This window comes from Palaemon carinicauda, chromosome 45 (genome assembly GCF_036898095.1).
Source record: "Palaemon carinicauda isolate YSFRI2023 chromosome 45, ASM3689809v2, whole genome shotgun sequence".
NCBI lineage: Eukaryota > Metazoa > Arthropoda > Malacostraca > Decapoda > Palaemonidae > Palaemon > Palaemon carinicauda.
The window spans coordinates 6572493-6592670 of NC_090769.1; the positions used below are offsets into that span (position 1 = coordinate 6572493).

The following is a 20178-nucleotide window of genomic DNA, read 5'->3' on the forward strand; positions in this document are numbered from 1 at the left end:
GTAGGGCTGACAGCCCATAGCAGAGCATGCATGCCTCCGGAAACCATATCGTATAGGGGGCTTGTCCCGGTTCCCGAGAGAAGGATATGGCGCAATGGGCATGGGCCCGGCATAGATCATGGCCCATGGAATCAGTAAAGGCAGCGGAGCAGCCCCTGGCAGTGCAGCGGACTTTCTGTAAAAAGAAAGAAGACATAAGTCTGGATGTTCCTTGAGATTCTTGTCATTGACTTATGAATCAGAAACACTTGAATCTTAATTAATGTGTGAGTATGGTAGTAGCTAACACCTTAATAAAATAAGAAATTATAATAGAAAACCAGTAACCACATAGCATGAATCTCTAAACTTCATCGATATCACACTGTTAACTCCGGTTCTGGACTCCTGCTTGATCTCTGTTTTTACCGGAGGTCCGGTAGCAAAGGCCCGTCATCGTGAAATCGTGACCGTCTCCGGTACGATAACCTTATCCTCAATGAATGAGTTATCTCCAGTGAAGCCGGAGATACGATGAAAACGGGGGCCTTAACTGTGTAATTGTGATCAAACATGACAAAGGTTCGTGTGTAAAAGGCTTCAGCCGGAGTCCGAGTGCCGGATTTCACCGTTGCACTCCAAAAATCTGCTCCGGAACGATAACTAGTTCTCACCCAATGAGTATTCATTATAGCGGAGCATAACTCAAGGCGGAGCCAAGCATAACTCAAGGCGGAGCTAAGGGTGTCGGTATAAAACGACCCCAATTAATGACTCATACACTAACGTACCTAATAATAGTGTTAGCTATATTAACAGTAACCACATCAATAAATCGTTTATAATATTAAACGTACTATCATCAATTCTGATACTGAGAAGAGGCCTGAATAACCCGTGATCGTATAAAAACGGAGAACGGGAAATTCACCTCTCTTACTCAAAGAAAACGAGAGAAAGGATAACTCATACCTGTAGAACAGGAAACGAGCACTCTATGCTTTCGCTCTCAAGGTTACATATTAAAAATTAACATCACACAATAAATAAGAAATTTAATAAAATTGATTGCTTTTCTTAGTAATAGTAATAACGAAGAATAACGACAACGTAACCAAAAAACAAGGATATAGTCTAAAACGAACCCTCCAGGAGGGTACAAATTAACAGACTAAATCGCTAAGCTTTAAATCGTTACTATGCTTTAAAACGCTAAGCTTTAAACCGTTACTATGCTTTAAAACGCTATCTTAAATCGCTATTCTTCGTAGGTCCAAATTGGACTTGCAAGCAAATAAATACCATAGTAAAAATTAATAATAATTAATGATAACATAAAAGGCCATAAAACGTAAGTGATATAACCTATCCGACAGAGTACCAGATGGGCCAAATTAACTAGAAAATTTACCGAAGCGAACATACCCAAAATGGCTGCCGATATCTCGGCAGGACAATCGCTTCCAAAACTAAAAACCACCATAATGGAAATAGAACAAATGCCCGGTACTGTCAAAAACTGCCAAAACAAACTATGGTACTTAACATTGGTAAGGGTGAAGTAACAACGTCAGTCATGTTAAAATAACGAGAAATTCTTCGAAAAAACACTGTGCCCAAAAAAACTATGCTTGCTTGAAGTCCAATTAAAGAAGGATGTCCTAGAGGGCGCGCGTGGTAGGTGTCGTTGGGGAGTTCAACCATGTTATCTAGGGCCTGTCACGGCCCTCCCCATTGATGAAGGGATTATCTAAATGGAAGACAACCTGTGAATAGTGGTTTACACACGCCTTTGTTTAATACACGACACCTACAAGGTGTTCGCGCGAGGGTTGTAACCTCTGCATTCCATGCTTTTATCTTTCTCTAGTATATTTGGAAGATTTATATTAGGAAAGGTATAAGGAAGGACCTTTCTCACCGGCCGTCACAGGCCCCCCAGAAATGTTATTTTGATAATAAAATAAATTTTTGAATATACTTACCCGGTGATTATAAATTAAAGGACCCTCCCTTCCTCCCCAATAGAGACGCAGTGGGACGAGGAGAAAATTGAGTCTTTGTTTACATTGAGTACTGGGTATCTGGACGACAGATGGCGCTGTTGGGCACACCCGCAACCTGTGTAGCGATCGCTGGCGAGTTTTTACCGTAGAGTTTTCTGTCGGGCAACAGAGTTGCAGCTATATAATCACCGGGTAAGTATATTCAAAAATTTATTTTATTATCAAAATAACATTTGTTCCGTAACCGAAATACAAACCACGCTATTTACAAAGGGTTTACTTTTAGCGCAGCTGAAATGACGAGCCAATAGTTTTTAACGAGGGTTAATTACCCCCGCGCTAGTTAGCGGGGGGTGGGGAAGGGTAGCTTGCTACCCCTCCCCCCTCCACACACCGGTGACTTGCTTCACTTCACTTTTGGCTCGGCGGTGATCAGACGTGTCTGTTCATCGCCTTCGCTGACAGCCTTTAATTTTCTTCTTTTTCTTTACAGCTTGTGTGATTGGTTGGAAGTTGACCTTCAGTTATTTTCTTTTATTTAATATGCGGACATGCCCAGGAGTTGCCGGCCGTCCTTGTGGGACTTTCATGTCGGACGTGAGTACGGATCCTCACACCCTCTGCCCTCAATGTCGGGGCCGACGGTGCGACCAGGATAACATGTGCCGTGAGTGTAGGGAGTGGTCTGCCTCCCAGTGGGAGAGGTTTGGCCGTCGGCGTAAGAAGAAGTCCAAGAGAGACCGTTCTCCTCCGGGGTTAGCCTTGAAGGAGGAAGGTTCTCGGGACTCTTCTTCCGCCGCCCAAACCTCCTCCGAAGCTCCCCCTCGTCCTCCTCCTAAGGAGAGTCGTCCGAGTGGGAGCGCAGGCCCTTGTTCTGTTTCCCTACCTTCGGTGGGGGGAGAGGGCGTCGCCTCCCATAGCGAGGCGGTTCCCCCTCCTCCTCCGGGGGAGGTTATTGATAATAATACTTTATCCAGTGATGATCTGTTGCAGATTTGGTCGTCCCTGGGGCTTAAGGGCTTGCCCTCCAGGGTCGCTCTTATTGACCTTGTCTCGTTGGGGGCCGCTGTTAAACAGTCGCCGGTGGTAGCGGAGGTAGACCCTCTGTCTATTGTCGACGTCGTGGTGACAGAGGCCTCCGACGTGGCTGGGCCTTCCGACGCAGGTGCTGTTGCTGGTGATGGTGCTCTAGGCTCTCCTCCTCCTTCCGTGCATCCTTCGAAGGGGGAAGTGAGTCCTTCGGTCTCGACTGCTGCCCAGCTTCCTTCTGAGGGAAGTGTTTTGAAGGAGACTCCCCTTCGGAGGACCGATGGTCCCGACGATCTCCCCCGAGGCCGCCTCCGCCGTAAGGCTCACCGCCCTCTACGCCACAAGGGCCTCCCTTCCCCTTACAGGGGGACTAAGAGGCGCCTTTTTGGGTCTTCGTCCTCCGGGGGGGACTCTCCTCGTCAGCCTCAACCGACTACTCCGCCCTCCTTGAACCTCTCTGCGGACCGCTCTCCATCTCCTGCCGGATCTTCGCCTTCTGGAGAACTCGTCACCCGACGGGCAACGGTCCCTTCGGGGCTAAGGGATTCTTCCCTTACGCGAGCAGGGCCAGCGCACAAGCGCTCTCCTGCTCGCCAGCGATCTCCTGCTCGTCGACGATCTCCTGCTCGCCAAGACTCTCCTGCTCGCCGACGCTCACCTGCTCGTCGGCTCTCTCCTGAGGTTCGCCCCCCTCGCCAGCGCTCTCCTGCTCGTCAGCTCTCTTCCGAGCGTCAGCGCTCATTTGAGGACCATCGCCCTGCGGTCTCTGACCACCCTTTAGTTCCTGCTGAACTCCCTGCTCACCATCGTGTGTCAGAAACACATGTTCGCCAACGCGCCAGCGATCTTCCCGTTCCTGCTCGTGAACCTATCCTCTCACAGGACACGCGTCGACCTTCTGCTCGCCAGCGATCACCAGCTCGCCAGCGATCACCAGCTCGCCAGCGATCACCAGCTCGCCAGCGATCACCAGTTCGCCAGCGATCACCTTCACATGCTGCCCGCCATCGCACGAACCTGCATGATCGCCCGCTTACGCATGCTGCTCCTCATCGCAATACCCTGAACGATCGCCCTCCTGCGGATGCTGATCACCATCGCACAACCCTGCACGATCGCCCGCTTACGCATGCTGCTCGCCATCGCACAACCCTGCACGATCGCCCGCTTTCGCATGCTGCTCCTCATCGCAATACCCTGAACGATCGCCCTCCTGCGGATGCTGATCACCATCGCACCCTTTCACGCGATCATTCACCTGCGCATGCTGCTCGCCATCGCACAACCCTGCACGATCGCCCGCTTACGCATGCTGCTCCTCATCGCAATACCCTGAACGATCGCCTTCCTGCGGATGCTGATCACCATCGCACCCTTTCACGCGATCATTCACCTACGCATGCTGCTCGCCATCGCACAACCCTGAACGATCGCCCGCTTACGCATGCTGCTCCTCATCGCAATACCCTGAACGACCGCCCTCTTGCGCGCAATCATTCACCTTCACATGCCGCTCGCCATCGCTTACCATCACGTGATCATTATCGCCAGCGATCTTCTTCACCTACGCGGCAGCACGATCCCTCGCCGTCGCGCCATCGCTTGCGTTCGTCGCCTCGGACACGTGTTCCTTTACCTGCCCACCCTCACGCCCACTCGCCTGCGCGCCCGCGTGATCACTCGCCTGCGCGCCCGCGCGATCGCTCGCCTGCGCGCCCGCGCGACCGCTCGCCTGCGCGCCCGCGCGACCGCTCGCCTGTACGCCCGCGCGATCACCCGCGCAACCATTCGCCTTTGCGCGACCGTTCACCCTCGCGCGACCATAGTTCGCGGCGAATTCCACAGCCGGTGGTAGCAGCAGGGACGCGTGCTCCTAGACGGCACTCGGGATCACCTCCATCCAAGCACAGGTTGGTATTGCAGGACGAGGACAGGTCATTACAGCATTCTTCCCCACCTTCTTTTCAGGCAGGTACCATCGTGTCCACTCCAAAGGATCGCCCGATCCCTTTCACCTTAGCGAGGATTTCGGACTCTGTGTCCTTTGAGCAGCAGACTTGGTTTGGTCCGCTGGCACGGGCGTTAGTGAGGGTTATGAAACCAGCACTCGCCGGCCAGGGTAACAAACCAGCGGCTGTCTCTCCTTCGCTGAAGAGAAAGAGAGGAGTGGACTTCGTGGTGACTTCCCCCAGGGCGAAGTTGGTTCCCAAGAGGTCGGTCTCGAGGGTCCCCTCTCCTGCACGAGTACTCTCTCCTTCTCCCGTGGACGAGGCCTTTCCGTCCTCAGGTGAGTCCAGTGGACCGGTAGTCTTCCCCCCGGCACCAGGGGGGGAGACTTCGCTTCAGGCAGGAGAATTGTCTCGTGAGGAAGGGGCCCCTCGAACTTCGTTGTTGGGATCCTGTATCCCTCCTAGGAGGGAGCCCAAGGATTCCAAGACCATCCCTAAATCCTCTGCAAGGATTCGACAGGAACCCATGACTACCCAGGGGAATGTCCACGTATCACCCCAGGAAGAGATTCCTGGGGCAGGAGACTTAGCTGCCAGCCCACAGGGAGGAGAACAGCAAGAGTCCGAACATGCCTTCTGGCAGGTCCTAAGCCTGATAAGGCAACTTAACAGTCTTACGGATCCAGTCATCCCCCCCCGTGAAGGCAAAGACACAATTCTGGATGAAGTGTTCGACGTTCGGAAGGCCCCTAAGACCAGTGCAGCTCTGCCCTGGTCTCGGGGGCTGAAGAGTGCCAGAGCTAGGGCCAATGCTCAGCTCGCACTTCTTGCCTCCTCCAGTCGTTCCACTGCCGGGAACAAACTCATCCCTCCTCCTCGCCTTCAGCAGAGGAGGTATTTCGAGATCCTGGGTGAGCACAACCTCGCTCTTCCGCTCCATCACTCTGTGGAGGAGCTGGCGAAGGGAGTTCCCTTGGAGAAACTCTCTGCCCGGCAGGTGTCGTTCTCGGCGGCAGAGATCCTTAACCACGAGAAGGTCGCTAAGTGTGCCATGCAGGCCACTTCGTGGCTGGACTTCTGGTTAGGATCTCTGGGCATCCTATTGCGATCTGAGGACTTGTCCAAGGAGACCAATAGGAAGGCCCTAGAGACCTTCTTGCTCTCGGGCACCCGCTCCATCGAGTTCTTGGCGCACCAGGTTACCACCCTGTGGGCCAACTCGGTGTTGAAGCGTCGCGATGCTGTGTCCGAGAGATTCCATCCGAAGGTCCCCGCCGTAGATGTGTGTAGGCTCCGACATGCCTCCCTCCTGGGGGAGAGCCTGTTTGAGCCTCAAGACTTGGAGCGAACGGCTGAGAGGTGGAGGAAATCCAGCACGGACTCCCTCCTCCACAGGGCCCTTACAACTCGGCCCTATAAGCCTCCAGCCCCGCCACAACAGCAGCAACAGCCTCGTAAGGCTCCAAAACAGGCACCGGGAGCTAAGAAAGTGGTGTCTAAGCCCCAGCCCTTTCCAGCCAAGGTCAAGAGGGGTGGTAAGTCCTCCAGGGGAGGCAAGACTTCTAGGGGTGGCGGCCGCGGCCGCAAGCCCTAGGGGTGGCAGTCCCCCTGCGTGTCCACCTGTGGGGGGATGCCTTCAGCGTTGCGTCCGCAGGTGGCAACATCTCGGGGCCGATGCTTGGACGATCTCGGTGATCGGCCAAGGTTATCGCGTCCCGTTCACGTCATCTCAACCTCCCCTGACAGCGAATCCAGTGTCGTTGAGCTCCTATGCCATGGGATCGGCAAAGGGGCTGGCCCTTCAGGCCGAAGTCAAGACCATGTTCGAGAAGGGTGCTCTCCAGGAGGTCGTGGACGGCTCTCCAGGCTTCTTCAGTCGACTCTTTCTTGTAAAGAAGGCTACTGGAGACTGGAGACCCGTCATCGATCTCTCGGCTCTGAACAGGTTTGTCAAACAAACCCGGTTCAGCATGGAGACAGCAGACACAGTCAGACTTGCGGTGAGACCACAAGACTTCATGTGTACACTGGATCTAAAGGATGCGTACTTCCAGATCCCAATCCATCCGTCTTCCAGGAAGTACCTGAGATTCTGCCTAGACAACAAGATCTACCAGTTCAAGGTGCTGTGTTTCGGTCTCTCCACAGCTCCTCAGGTGTTCACCAGAGTGTTCACCCTGATTTCGACTTGGGCGCACAGGAACGGCATTCGTCTCCTTCGTTACCTAGACGATTGGCTGATCCTAGCAGACTCGGAGTCGACCCTTCTTCGACACCGAGACAGGCTTCTAGATCTTTGCCAGGATCTGGGGATCGTGGTAAACCTCGAGAAGTCCTCTCTGCAGCCGTCCCAGCGACTGGTTTATCTAGGCATGCTAATAGACACCAATCTCCACAAAGCCTTTCCATCAGACGACCGGATAGCAAGGCTGAGGAGGGTGGCGGAACCTTTCCTCAGGCGAAAAGAACTCCCCGCCCAATCGTGGTTGCGTCTCTTGGGCCACCTATCCTCCCTGGCCCGTCTGGTTCCAAACAGCCGCCTCAGGATGAGATCCCTTCAATGGCGGCTCAAGTCCCGGTGGAATCAAGGATCCGATTCCCCGGACACTCTGATCCCAATGGGGTCTCTGGAACAGACGGACTTGCGGTGGTGGCTGGCCGACGAGAACCTGCGAAAGGGAGTGAGTCTTCTCGTCCTTCCCCCGGAATTGACTCTGTTTTCGGACGCGTCAAAAGAAGGGTGGGGGGCGCACGTTCTGAACCAGAGGGCCTCAGGCCTTTGGTCAGAATCAGAAAAGTGCCTACACATCAACCTGCTAGAATTGAAGGCCGTCTTTCTGGCCCTTCAACAGTTCCAACGGTTCCTGGCGGGTCACTCCGTGGTGGTGATGAGCGACAACACCACGGTAGTGGCTTATATCAACAAGCAGGGAGGCACTTTTTCGCAACAGCTATCCCATCTTGCAGTAGAGACTCTGAGGTGGACCGAAACCCACTCGATAACACTATCAGCTCGCTTCATTCCTGGCAAGAGGAATGTGCTCGCCGACAGTCTGAGCAGGGCTTCGCAGATAGTGAGTACCGAGTGGTCTTTGGATCCTCAGATAGCCAACAAAGTCCTGACTTTGTGGGGTTCCCCGACGGTGGACTTGTTCGCGACAGCCTTGAACTTCAAGCTGCCCCTGTACTGCTCACCAGTCCCGGACCCCAAGGCACTCTGGCAAGATGCTTTCCAGCAACGGTGGGACAACATCGACGTGTATGCCTTCCCACCATTCTGTCTGATGAGAAGGGTGCTCAACAGGACCAGACTATCGGTCAACTGTTCCATGACTCTAGTAGCTCCGCTATGGCATCACGCGGAATGGTTTCCGGACCTTCTGCAACTCCTGACGGAACTCCCAAGGGAGCTTCCTCCACGACACGAGCTTCTCAGACAACCCCACTCCGGTGTCCCTCACAGGGCCGTAGCCTCGCTTCGACTTCACGCCTGGAGACTATCCAGCGTCTCCTCGCGGAGAGAGGCTTTTCGCAACAGGTTGCGGAGAGAATGTCTCGGCACCTGCGAAGGTCCTCTGAGGGAGTCTACCAAGCGAAGTGGAGAGTCTTTTGTGGTTGGTGTCGTGGAAGGGGTATCTCTCCACTCGATGCCACTATTCCAGCAATAGCGGACTTCCTTGTGTATCTGCGAGAAGAAATGCGCCTTTCTGTCTCGGCAGTGAAAGGCTATCGCTCAGCCTTAAGCTTGGCCTTCAGATTGAAGGGCGTGGATATTTCTTCATCGCTAGAACTCTCTTTACTCATACGTAGCTATGAGCTTACCTGCCCCCAGTCGGAAGTGAGACCCCCTCCTTGGAACGTGGTTCGAGTTCTCAGGTCTCTCAAGAGACCTCCCTTCGAGCCATTACGCCAGGCCTCCGATCGCCACCTGTCTTGGAAGACGGCTTTCCTACTCGCCTTGGCCTCGGCCAAGCGAGTTAGTGAACTTCATGGTCTCTCGTACGACATCGCCCATTCAAGGGGATGGGGGGAGGTAACGTTCAGGTTCGTCCCTGAGTTTGTGGCCAAGACTCAGAATCCTGGAGTGCCGGATCCTCGGTTCGACTCTTTCAGGATCGCGAGTCTCCGTTCTGTAACAAACGACCCAGACCAGCTGCTACTATGCCCAGTGAGGTGTCTGAGGTACTACTTGAAGAGAACGGCTGCAGTCCGTCCTCATGTGCGAGCTTTGTTTGTGAGCACAGGCAGGACAAAGAGGAGGGTCACAAGGAACACCATCTCTGCTTGGATTCGAAGGGTTATCCACCATGCCCTGAATCCTGACCCTCCTCCGTCACGTCGCCCTCGGGCCCACGATGTCAGGGGTATTGCTACATCCCTGGCCTTCAAGAGAAACTTCTCTGTGACGCAGGTACTTCAAGCGGGGGTCTGGAAGCGTCAAACGACCTTCACAGCCCACTACCTGCAAGACGTGACCCACAGGAGCCTCGATACGTTCTCTATCGGCCCTGTGGTGGCTGCACAACAGCTGGTCTAACCTCAGGCTCCTTTTTGGACAAGTAGCAGTAGGTTGAGGGCGTTGTTACCCGGTCTTAGTCTGTGTGAATGAAAGAGTATGTCTGACCCTTACTTCTTTCTTCATTCTCCCCTCTCTTGGGGAAGCAGCATCCTGGTCCTCGCATAGCTGACCTCGACCTCTGCAGGTAACCCATGCTTCTTTGTGCTCCTAGTATTAAGCTTAATACTGTTGCGTCTCCCATACCCTGACGAGGTGGTATGGGGAACGTCCTATCCTAGAATTCCTATCTGAAGGTCTCAAGGTCAACTTCATAGGACGAGTCACACTCTCCTCCTCACACTACTTATGTAGGCCACTCGTTCCTAGCGATGCTAGGAACCTGTGAGGTACAGGGGCTCCCTCTCTCTAGTGCTGCTCACTAAGGGATCGAGCCCCCGGGCAAGCCGAAGTCAGTAAGGCTGGGGACTTTCCACCCTTCCTAAGGGGTAAGTCACCCTTTGTAAATAGCGTGGTTTGTATTTCGGTTACGGAACAAATGACAAATTCGAAGATAATTTGTATTTTTCCTAACCATACAAACCTTAGCTATTTACACATATGTGCCCGCCATCCCTGACCCCCAAGTCAAGTCCTACCTCTAAGTGAAGTGAAGCAAGTCACCGGTGTGTGGAGGGGGGAGGGGTAGCAAGCTACCCTTCCCCACCCCCCGCTAACTAGCGCGGGGGTAATTAACCCTCGTTAAAAACTATTGGCTCGTCATTTCAGCTGCGCTAAAAGTAAACCCTTTGTAAATAGCTAAGGTTTGTATGGTTAGGAAAAATACAAATTATCTTCGAATTTGTCATTTTAATGTCAATTTCTATACCAAATTTTTCAATATTAAACTTAGCCGGTGATTATATAAGCTGCAGCTCTGCTGCCCGACAGAAAAACTCTACGTTCAAAATACGCCAGCGATCGCTATGCAGGTAGGGGGTGTACATCAACAGCACCATCTGTCGAGCAGGTACTCAGTACTCAATGTAAACACAGAACCAATTTTCTCTCTGTCGTGCCACCGGCAAGACCTACTAAATTCGCTATCGCTTACTGGATTGGTTTTCACATATTTTGGTGAAGTACACATTTCTAGTTTTGAGCTTTCGCTATGCAGGTGTTTTATCTTCATCTCAAAACTTGAACTCGTTTTGGATAGATTTAATTATAGTGACAAGGAGAGTATGGACTCTCTTTCACTTTTAAATGGCCGACCCTTCCCTTAGACGGAAGTGTGTTTAGGTTTTTAGTAATTTTGCTTAACACGTTATAGATCTATATATTTTATATCTCTCCGCCTTTATTAGGCCTCTTCGATTAACTTTCCATTTATTATAAACATATAAAAATAAATTTTTATGTTTTGTTTATATGCGACCTTTCCTGATAGTAGGCGGTCCTTACTTGGAACCGAAGTTAATCAACGTTGAGCCCGTTATATCGTATTTAGCCTTTAAAGAATTTAAAACTTTTTAAAATTTAATGTTTTATGAAAGAATTTCTTTGATGGTCTTCGTACTGTTTTCAAAGATGAACTAACGTTTAGTTTTTTAGACTACGCAGTTGTTGACGTTCAGGACGTTCAACATGCGCTCTATCGTTACGATAGAGAGAGAGTGTATCACGGTTTCACTTTGCAGTAAGAGTAAATCGATTCTGACGTTTTGTTCATTCTTTCTTAGCTTAAATGTTTTAAATTCTAAATTAAAGGAACTTTTTATTTGGAAAACCTTTCAGTTTTTTCCTTTAGTCAAATAACGTTTTTTTGACGATATATAATTGGGCTCTTCTCTTAGGTGCGAAATCAAGAGAGAAAGAGAGAGAGAGTTAGAGACGGAGGGAGAGAGAGGAGAGAAAACGTTCCGTTCAAGCGGGTAACGTTTTTCTCGAGTTGCTCTCGTCCCTAGTCGCTGTACGGGGAGGAAGGATAAAACGTTTTTAGTTTTTTATTCTCGTCCCCAGGCTATGTGCGGTGAGAGATTGAAAACGTAGTTATATGAACTAGTGTTTAGTCTCTTTCCCAGCCACTGATTTTTTTTTTTTTATCTTAAAATATGTTTTCTGTTTTTTGCTGGTATTAATGAGCTTGCATTATACGACTGATTTCGCAATTACTACCTTTTAATGAAGGGTAGAATTGCGTGTTTCAGGTAGAAATCAGTAAAAGTTTCGATTTCAGTGAAATAAGTGCAAAACAGAAAATCGATAAAGTGATATGCGCAAAGTGTTAGTGTTGCGTCCGAGGGTTCGTCTGTTCGTGCCTGTCGTTCACCTAGTCCGGGACCTCTTGCAAGCTCCCAAGCCCAGGGGAGAAGTAATGTCGAACGACTTATGGGTTCGAGAGGCCTTGATCAACGAACAGACGTTTTCCCTCTGTGGTTTCGGGCGTATCTACCCAAGATCGCCCCACCCACTCTAAGACGAGAGAGCCCATTTATTCCTCGTCTGCGGAAGAGGTTTCTCGTAAGAAACCATGGACCAAGGTCTCGCGGCTTATTAAGCGCAAGTCGGTCCTTTCCGCGCAAGTCCAACGGCCCAGTTGTAGCCACTGGGTCAGTTCGGACTCGCTGCAGTCTTCCGACGACTGCTCACCTCCTAAGAGAGGCAAAGCGGTACCGCATCAGGCAGTCACATCGTCTGTTGCCGCACCTGCTCCTGTAGACCCTAGTGGTCTTTGCTGCAGACCATGCAGTCTCAGTTAACGTCATTGATGCAGGACTTTCGTGCGGAGAAGGTTGACGCTGCACCAACCTCTAGCCTACAACCAACCACGGTTGTGCGTCCTGTGGACGCTGAGGCGACCTTCTCCCGCACTCCAAGAGAGTCCCGCCACCCATGCGTTCCAGTGTACCCTGCCAGCCGCATGTTGACGTTCAGCGACGCACGGAATCTTCCGTTGACGTTCGCGAGGTACAACAACAGTCTAAGTTGTTTTGTTTTGACGCGGTGCGTCAACTTCCGCATTCTAGAGTTGTTTTGACTGCTTAGTCTAGACAGTCAAAGCAGTCTCGAGTGGACACTGTACGTCCTCACACACCTGTTGTGGTTGACAGTTCAGTTGTTGACAGTTCACAGACTGTCAAGCAGTTACATGACGTTGCCTTCTGGTCTGCTACTTATGCACCAGTGAGAGACTCACTGAGGTAACCTAGCTTTTATCGGACAAGGTTCCTGTGGATGAGGAAGTTGCTGTTCTCCCTCCTACTGATATTCCCTTGAGGACTCTGTCAGATGGAGAGGAGCCTTAAGCTGCTTAGCCTCCTATGGACTTTAATTAAATCATGATGATTTTTTTAAGGATCTTCGTCCGGATCTTGTAACTGCTGCTCCTCGTTCGCCTAAACGTCAGAACTTACACTAGGCCTAGCTACTTCGAAGCCGTTGTTTTTAAGCTAGTGCTCTCTCGCTCTCCTTGAGAGCGTTACGTTGGCTAGGCAACTGGTTTTTGCACCAGGAGGAGTTTTTTTTTTTTTTAGGGATACAGCCTTTGATTTCCCTTCTTTTAAACTGGCTTATAGAGCGAGAGTCTGATATGACACGAGAGAAGTTCTCGGCTTGGGAGTTCATGCCTCTGCCCAGATAGACTTCTCAATTCTGGTAGACTCGCCCTGGCGCCTAGCCAGAAGACGCTCCAAGTTGTTTACAGGTCAACTTCTCAGCTTTTGTCAAGCCTTTGAAGTTTTGCTGTACTATTATGTCACACATAACAAGGCTTTCAGGGATGGTAAACGGTTCCGCCTCAGTCGCTAACCCCGTCTGTTGCCACACCTGCTCCCGTAGACCCTAAATGGGCTTTGCTGCAAGCCATGCAGTCCAAGCTTGCGTCCTTGATAGAGGACTTAAATGCGGAGAAGAACCTTCTGGCCAACAACCTTCCAACCGGTCGGTTGTGCGCCCTGTTGACGCTGAGGTAACCTACTCGCGTCTGCCAGTTGAGGTGGTTCCTCCTTCTGGCCAACAACCTTCCAACCGGTCGGTTGTGCGCCCTGTTGACGCTGAGGTAACCTACTCGCGTCTGCCAGTTGAGGTGGTTCCTCCTTCTGGCCAACAACCTTCCAACCGGTCGGTTGTGCGCCCTGTTGACGCTGAGGTAACCTACTCGCGTCTGCCAGTTGAGGTGGTTCCTCCACTGATGCGACCCAGTGTGGGTTGCCAGTCGCACGTTGACGTTAAGCGACGCTCGGAGGTGGTTGTTGACGTTCAGGACGTTCAACAACCAGCAGAGGTGACTTGTTGTGACGCAGTGCGTCAACCTCAGCAACCCGGTAGGGTGTTGACTGCACAACCCAGACGGTCTAGACAGTTTCGGGTTGACGCTGTACTTCCTCGCGCACCCATGGTTGTTGACAGTTCACAGACTGTGCAGCAGTTCCATGATATTGCGTCCGGCTCCGTCACGCATCCACCAGTGCGACCGGATTCAGCGAGTCAGACGTTGCCCACTCCGTTGCCGTTTCCTCATCAGTTTCGGATGAGGAACCCTCTGATGAGGACGTTGCTGAACAAGACGATCAGCCCCCAGCCCTGCTATCCATCCAGAAGATGCTGAAGAAGGAACGCTGCTCAGTCAGGCTGTGGATGAGTCTGGTAGGGACACTGTCATCCGTGGATCAATTTGTGTCACTAGGAAGACTACACCTCCGTCCTCTTCTATACCATCTAGCTTTTCACTGGAAAAAGGACAAGACGCTAGAAGCGGTCTCGATCCCGGTTTCCGGAAAGATAAAGTCTTGTCTGACTTGGTGAAAGGACTATATCAACCTTAGAGAGGGTCTTCCCCTAACTGTTCAGACTCCCAACCACGTTCTCTTCTCGGACGCATCGGACGTAGGCTGGGGTGCGACATTAGACGGTCGGGAATGCTCGGGATTATGGAACTCGAGTCAAAGGTCAATGCATTTCAACTGCAAGGAGCTTCTGGCAGTACGTCTGACCTGGAAAAGCTTCAGGTCTCTCCTTCAAGGCAAAGTGGTGGAGGTGAACTCGGACAACACCACGGCTTTGGTGTACATCTCCAAGCAAGGAGGGACCTACTCTCTGACGTTGTACGAGATCGCAAGGGACCTCCTCACCTGGTCAAAAGGTCTAGACATATCACTAGTAACGAGGTTCATCCAAGGCAACTTGAATGTCATGGCAGATTGTCTCAGTCGGAAGGGACAAATAATGCCAACAGAATGGACCCTCCACAAGGATGTATGCAAGAGACTTTGGGCCACCTGGGGCCAGCCAACCATAGATCTCTTCGCAACCTCGATGACCAAGAGGCTCCCAATATTTTGCTCACCAATCCCGGACCCAGCAGCAGTTCATATAGATGCCTTTCTACTAGATTGGTCACATCTAGATCTATATGCATTCCCTCCGTTCAAGATTGTCAACAAGGTACTGCAGAAGTTCGCCTCTCACGAAGGGACAAAGTTGACGCTAGTTGCTTCCCTCTGGCCCGCGAGAGAATGGGTCACAGAGGTACTTCGATGGCTAGTAGACGTTCCCAGAACACTTCCCCTAAGGGTGGACCTTCTACGTCAGCCACGCGTAAAGAAGGTACACCAAGGCCTCCACGCTCTTCGTCTGACTGCCTTCAGACTATCGAAAGACTCTTGAGAGCTAGAGACTTTTCGAAGGAGGCAGCCAGAGCGATTGCTAGAGCAAGGAGAACATCCACCCTTAGAGTCTACCAATCGAAGTGGGAAATCTTCCGAAACTGGTACAAGTCAGTATCCGTATCCTCGACCAGTACCCCTGTAACTCAAATAGCTGACTTCCTCTTATATCTGAGGAAAGAACGATCTCTTTCAGCTCCCACTATCAAGGGTTACAGAAGCATGTTGGCATCAGTCTTCCGTCACAGAGGCTTAGATCTTTCCAACATAAAGATCTACAGGACCTCCTTAAGTCTTTTGAGACCACGAAGGAGCGTCGTTTGGTTACACCTGGTTGGAATTTAGACGTGGTACTAAGATTCCTTATGTCAGACAGGTTCGAAACGCTACAATCAGCCTCCCTGAAAGATCTCACCTTAAAGACTTTTTTCCTGGTATGCTTAGCCACAGCTAAAAGAGTCAGTGAGATTCATGCCTTCAGCAAGAACATCGGATTCTCATCCGAAACGGCTACATGTTCTACAACTTGGTTTTCTAGCCAAAAACGAGCTGCCTTCACGGCCTTGGCCAATATCGTTCGATATTCCAAACTTATCGTATGGTTGGAAATGAACTAGAAAGAGTCTTATGTCCTGTAAGAGCTCTTAAGTTCTATTTAAAACGAACTAAACCTTTACGAGGCCCGTCTGAAGCTTTATGGTGTTCAGTTAAGAAACCATCTTTACCTATGTCAAAGAATGCTTTATCCTATTTTATCAGACTGTTAATACGAGAAGCTCATTCCCATCTGAATGAGGAAGACCAAGCTTTGCTGAAGGTAAGGACACACGAAGTAGAGCTGTCGCAACTTCCGTGGCCTTTAAGCAAAATAGATCTCTGCAAAGTATAATCGACGCAACCTATTGGAAAAGCAAGTCAGTGTTCGCGTCTTTTTATCTTAAGAATGTCCAGTCTCTTTACGAGAACTGCTACACTCTGGGACCATTCGTAGCAACGAGTGCAGTAGTGGGTGAGGGCTCAACCACTACAATTCCCTAATTCCATAACCTTATTAATCTTTCTCTTGAAATGTTTTATTATTGTTTTTGGGTTGTCCGGAAGGCTAAGAAGCCTTTCGCATCCTACTTGATTTGGCGGGTGGTCAAAGTCATTTCTTGAGAAGCGCCTAGATTAGAGGTTTTGATGAGGTCCTGTTGTATGGGTTGCAACCCTTGATACTTCAGATCCTAGGGGTCGCTCAGCATCCTAAGAGGATCGCGAGGCTCCGTAAGGAAGACGTACTTAAAAAGGCAGAGTAATTGTTCAAGTCGACTTCCTTACCAGGTACTTATTTATTTTATGTTTGTTATTTTGAATAACTGCTAAAATGAAATACAAAATACTTAGCTCATAATAATGTAAACAAGTAATGCTGGTCTCTACCCACCCCCCCCCCCCCTGGGTGTGAATCAGCTTATATAATCACCGGCTAAGTTTAATATTGAAAAATGTTATTTTTATTAATAAAATAAATTTTTGAATATACAGTACTTACCCGGTGATTATATATTAAAGGACCCTCCCTTCCTCCCCAATAGAGACCAAGTGGACCGAGGAGAAAATTGGTTCTGTGTTTACATTGAGTACTGAGTACCTGCTCGACAGATGGCGCTGTTGATGTACACCCCCTACCTGCATAGCGATCGCTGGCGTATTTTGAACGTAAAGTTTTTCTGTCGGGCAGCAGAGCTGCAGCTTATATAATCACCGGGTAAGTATATTCAAAAATTTATTTTATTAATAAAAATAACATATTTATTTGCATTTATGACTTATAACTATACAAGTATATTAATCCAACAGAACAAGAGGCACGAACAGCTCCACAACTTCATACTGGAAGCAACAACATTATACCTTTACCTAAAAGTAAAAAGCGGACTTCAATTAACAGTCCCCGAAGCTACAGCAAAACCTCTGCCCTCAATCTCCTAGACATGGGTAAGGACCAATTTCATTTTGTTATATGACCCAATGTTTTAATTATACGTTTTTATGTGAAACGGTTTTGTGATCAGACAGGCTATTCCAGATTGTTGAAACCTATTGGTAAGTAAAGAGAAAGACCTGGAATCCTAGGATAGGTAATGTGAGTGAGCATGATTATGCTAGCTTAAGTCTCTTTGTTCCAACACCTAATACAAACCCTTTCACTCTTTACAATTGATATATTACTTCAGGGAAGCGTAAACTAGCCATAAAAATTTTAGCGAGGTATAACTACCTGCCTCTAATTAGCGGGGACTAGCGGTGGTAGATCAGCCACCCCTCTCACACACACAACAGTTATATGACGTCAATTTGCTTCTGGCTCGTTAACCTAAATTAAAAATGGCTTAACTTTAAATTTGTTCTCTCTTCAGGAGTGTTTGTTGATCTTTGAGGATCACTAATATGCAGGTTTGGCCTGGCATTAAAGGATGCCCTTGTAGCACCTTCATGTCGGCTGTGGAGACAGATCCTGATGACCTTTATCCTGCTCGCAGACGTTACTCCTGCTCGCAAACGTTACTGCTGCTCGCAAACGTTACTCATGCTCGCAAATGTTATTCCTGCTTGCAGCCGTTACTCCTGCTTGCAGCTGTTACTCCTGGTTGCAGCTGTTACTCCTGCTTGCAGCCGTTACTCCTGCTCCCAAGGACCTTGTGCCGAGTGTTGGGAGTGGTCGTACTCCCAGTGAGTGCGATTCTGTAGATGATGAAAAAAAAAAAAGTGGTAAAAGGATTCTTCTCCATCTGGGTCTTCCTCAAAGGCGAAGAAGTCCCGACTTCTTACTCCAGCGTTTCATTCCCTCCCCATTGATGACTGACTGACCCCAGACGACTGTCAGGTGCAAAGTACTCCATTTCCCCTAGCGAAGCGGCGGCGCCATCAGCCATAGTGGAGTCTCTTTCCGTTAACGCTATGCATCAACTCTGGCCTTCCTTAGGGATTTCGGGTCCCCTCTCTAATGAATAGGTATTAGAAGTACTACAGTTAGAGGTCCAGGGGAAGCTCACTCCTGCCTCCTCATGGGTTGACCACAGGCTTTTCCTGTGAGACTGGGATGGATGACTCTCCACAGCTTCTCGTTCACTTAGCTGCAGCACTTTCTGCTTCTGCTCTTCCACCCTTCGTTCATGCAGGTCCAACATATGAATGAGAGCAATTGGGTGATTCTTTTGAGGTGAATTCAGAAGCTGACCACAATCAGTCTTAAACTTGCTTTTGTTCCGTAACCGAAATACAAACCACGCTATTTACAAAGGGTTTACTTTTAGCGCAGCTGAAATGACGAGCCAATAGTTTTTAACGAGGGTTAATTACCCCCGCGCTAGTTAGCGGGGGGTGGGGAAGGGTAGCTTGCTACCCCTCCCCCCTCCACACACCGGTGACTTGCTTCACTTCACTTTTGGCTCGGCGGTGATCAGACGTGTCTGTTCATCGCCTTCGTGACAGCCTTTAATTTTCTTCTTTTTCTTTACAGCTTGTGTGATTGGTTGGAAGTTGACCTTCAGTTATTTTCTTTTATTTAATATGCGGACATGCCCTGGAGTTGCCGGCCGTCCTTGTGGGACTTTCATGTCGGACGTGATTACGGATCCTCACACCCTCTGCCCTCAATGTCGGGGCCGACGGTGCGACCAGGATAACATGTGCCGTGAGTGTAGGGAGTGGTCTGCCTCCCAGTAGGAGAGGTTTGGCCGTCGGCGTAAGAAGAAGTCCAAGAGAGACCGTTCTCCTCCGGGGTTAGCCTTGAAGGAGGAAGGTTCTCGGGACTCTTCTTCCGCCGCCCAAACCTCCTCCGAAGCTCCCCCTCGTCCGCCTCCTAAGGAGAGTCGTCCGAGTGGGAGCGCAGGCCCTTGTTCTGTTTCCCTACCTTCGGTGGGGGGAGAGGGCGTCACCTCCCATAGCGAGGCGGTTCCCCCTCCTCCTCCGGGGGAGGTTATTGATAATAATACTTTATCCAGTGATGATCTGTTGCAGATTTGGTCGTCCCTGGGGCTTAAGGGCTTGCCCTCCAGGGTCGCTCTTATTGACCTTGTCTCGTTGGGGGCCGCTGTTAAACAGTCGCCGGTGGTAGCGGAGGTAGACCCTCTGTCTATTGTCGACGTCGTGGTGACAGAGGCCTCCGACGTGGCTGGGCCTTCCGACGCAGGTGCTGTTGCTGGTGATGGTGCTCTAGGCTCTCCTCCTCCTTCCGTGCATCCTTCGAAGGGGGAAGTGAGTCCTTCGGTCTCGACGGCTGCCCAGCTTCCTTCTGAGGGAAGTGTTTTGAAGGAGACTCCCCTTCGGAGGACCGATGGTCCCGACGATCTCCCCCGAGGCCGCCTCCGCCGTAAGGCTCACCGCCCTCTACGCCACAAGGGCCTCCCTTACCCTTACAGGGGGACTAAGAGGCGCCTTTTTGGGTCTTCGTCCTCCGGGGGGGACTCTCCTCGTCAACCTCAACCGACTACTCCGCCCTCCTTGAACCTCTCTGCGGACCGCTCTCCATCTCCTGCCGGATCTTCGCCTTCTGGAGAACTCGTCACCCGACGGGCAACGGTCCCTTCGGGGCTAAGGGATTCTTCCCTTACGCGAGCAGGGCCAGCGCACAAGCGCTCTCCTGCTCGCCAGCGATCTCCTGCTCGTCGACGATCTCCTGCTCGCCAAGACTCTCCTGCTCGCCGACGCTCACCTGCTCGTCGGCTCTCTCCTGAGGTTCGCCCCCCTCGCCAGCGCTCTCCTGCTCGTCAGCTCTCTTCGGAGCGTCAGCGCTCATTTGAGGACCATCGCCCTGCGGTCTCTGACCACCCTTTAGTTCCTGCTGAACTCCCTGCTCACCATCCACCTGGTCCTGTGGCTACGCAACATCGTGCTGCGCGTGTGTCAGAAACACATGTTCGCCAACGCGCCAGCGATCTTCCCGTTCCTGCTCGTGAACCTATCCTCTCACAGGACACGCGTCGACCTTCTGCTCGCCAGCGATCACCAGCTCGCCAGCGATCACCAGCTCGCCAGCGATCACCAGCTCGCCAGCGATCACCAGTTCG

At 50.7% G+C, this 20178-nt stretch overlaps 1 long non-coding RNA gene across 3 annotated transcripts in view; it reads left to right on the forward strand.

Annotated features, from left to right (window-relative positions):
* LOC137634673 (uncharacterized) overlaps nucleotides 1–20178 on the forward strand; it is a 78656-nt gene that overhangs the window by 16478 nt on the left and 42000 nt on the right. For all 3 annotated transcript variants that reach the window (XR_011042556.1, XR_011042555.1, XR_011042554.1), the window contains exon 2: nucleotides 16967–17104. This is a non-coding gene — a long non-coding RNA (uncharacterized lncRNA). The remainder of the gene's footprint in view (nucleotides 1–16966; nucleotides 17105–20178) is intronic.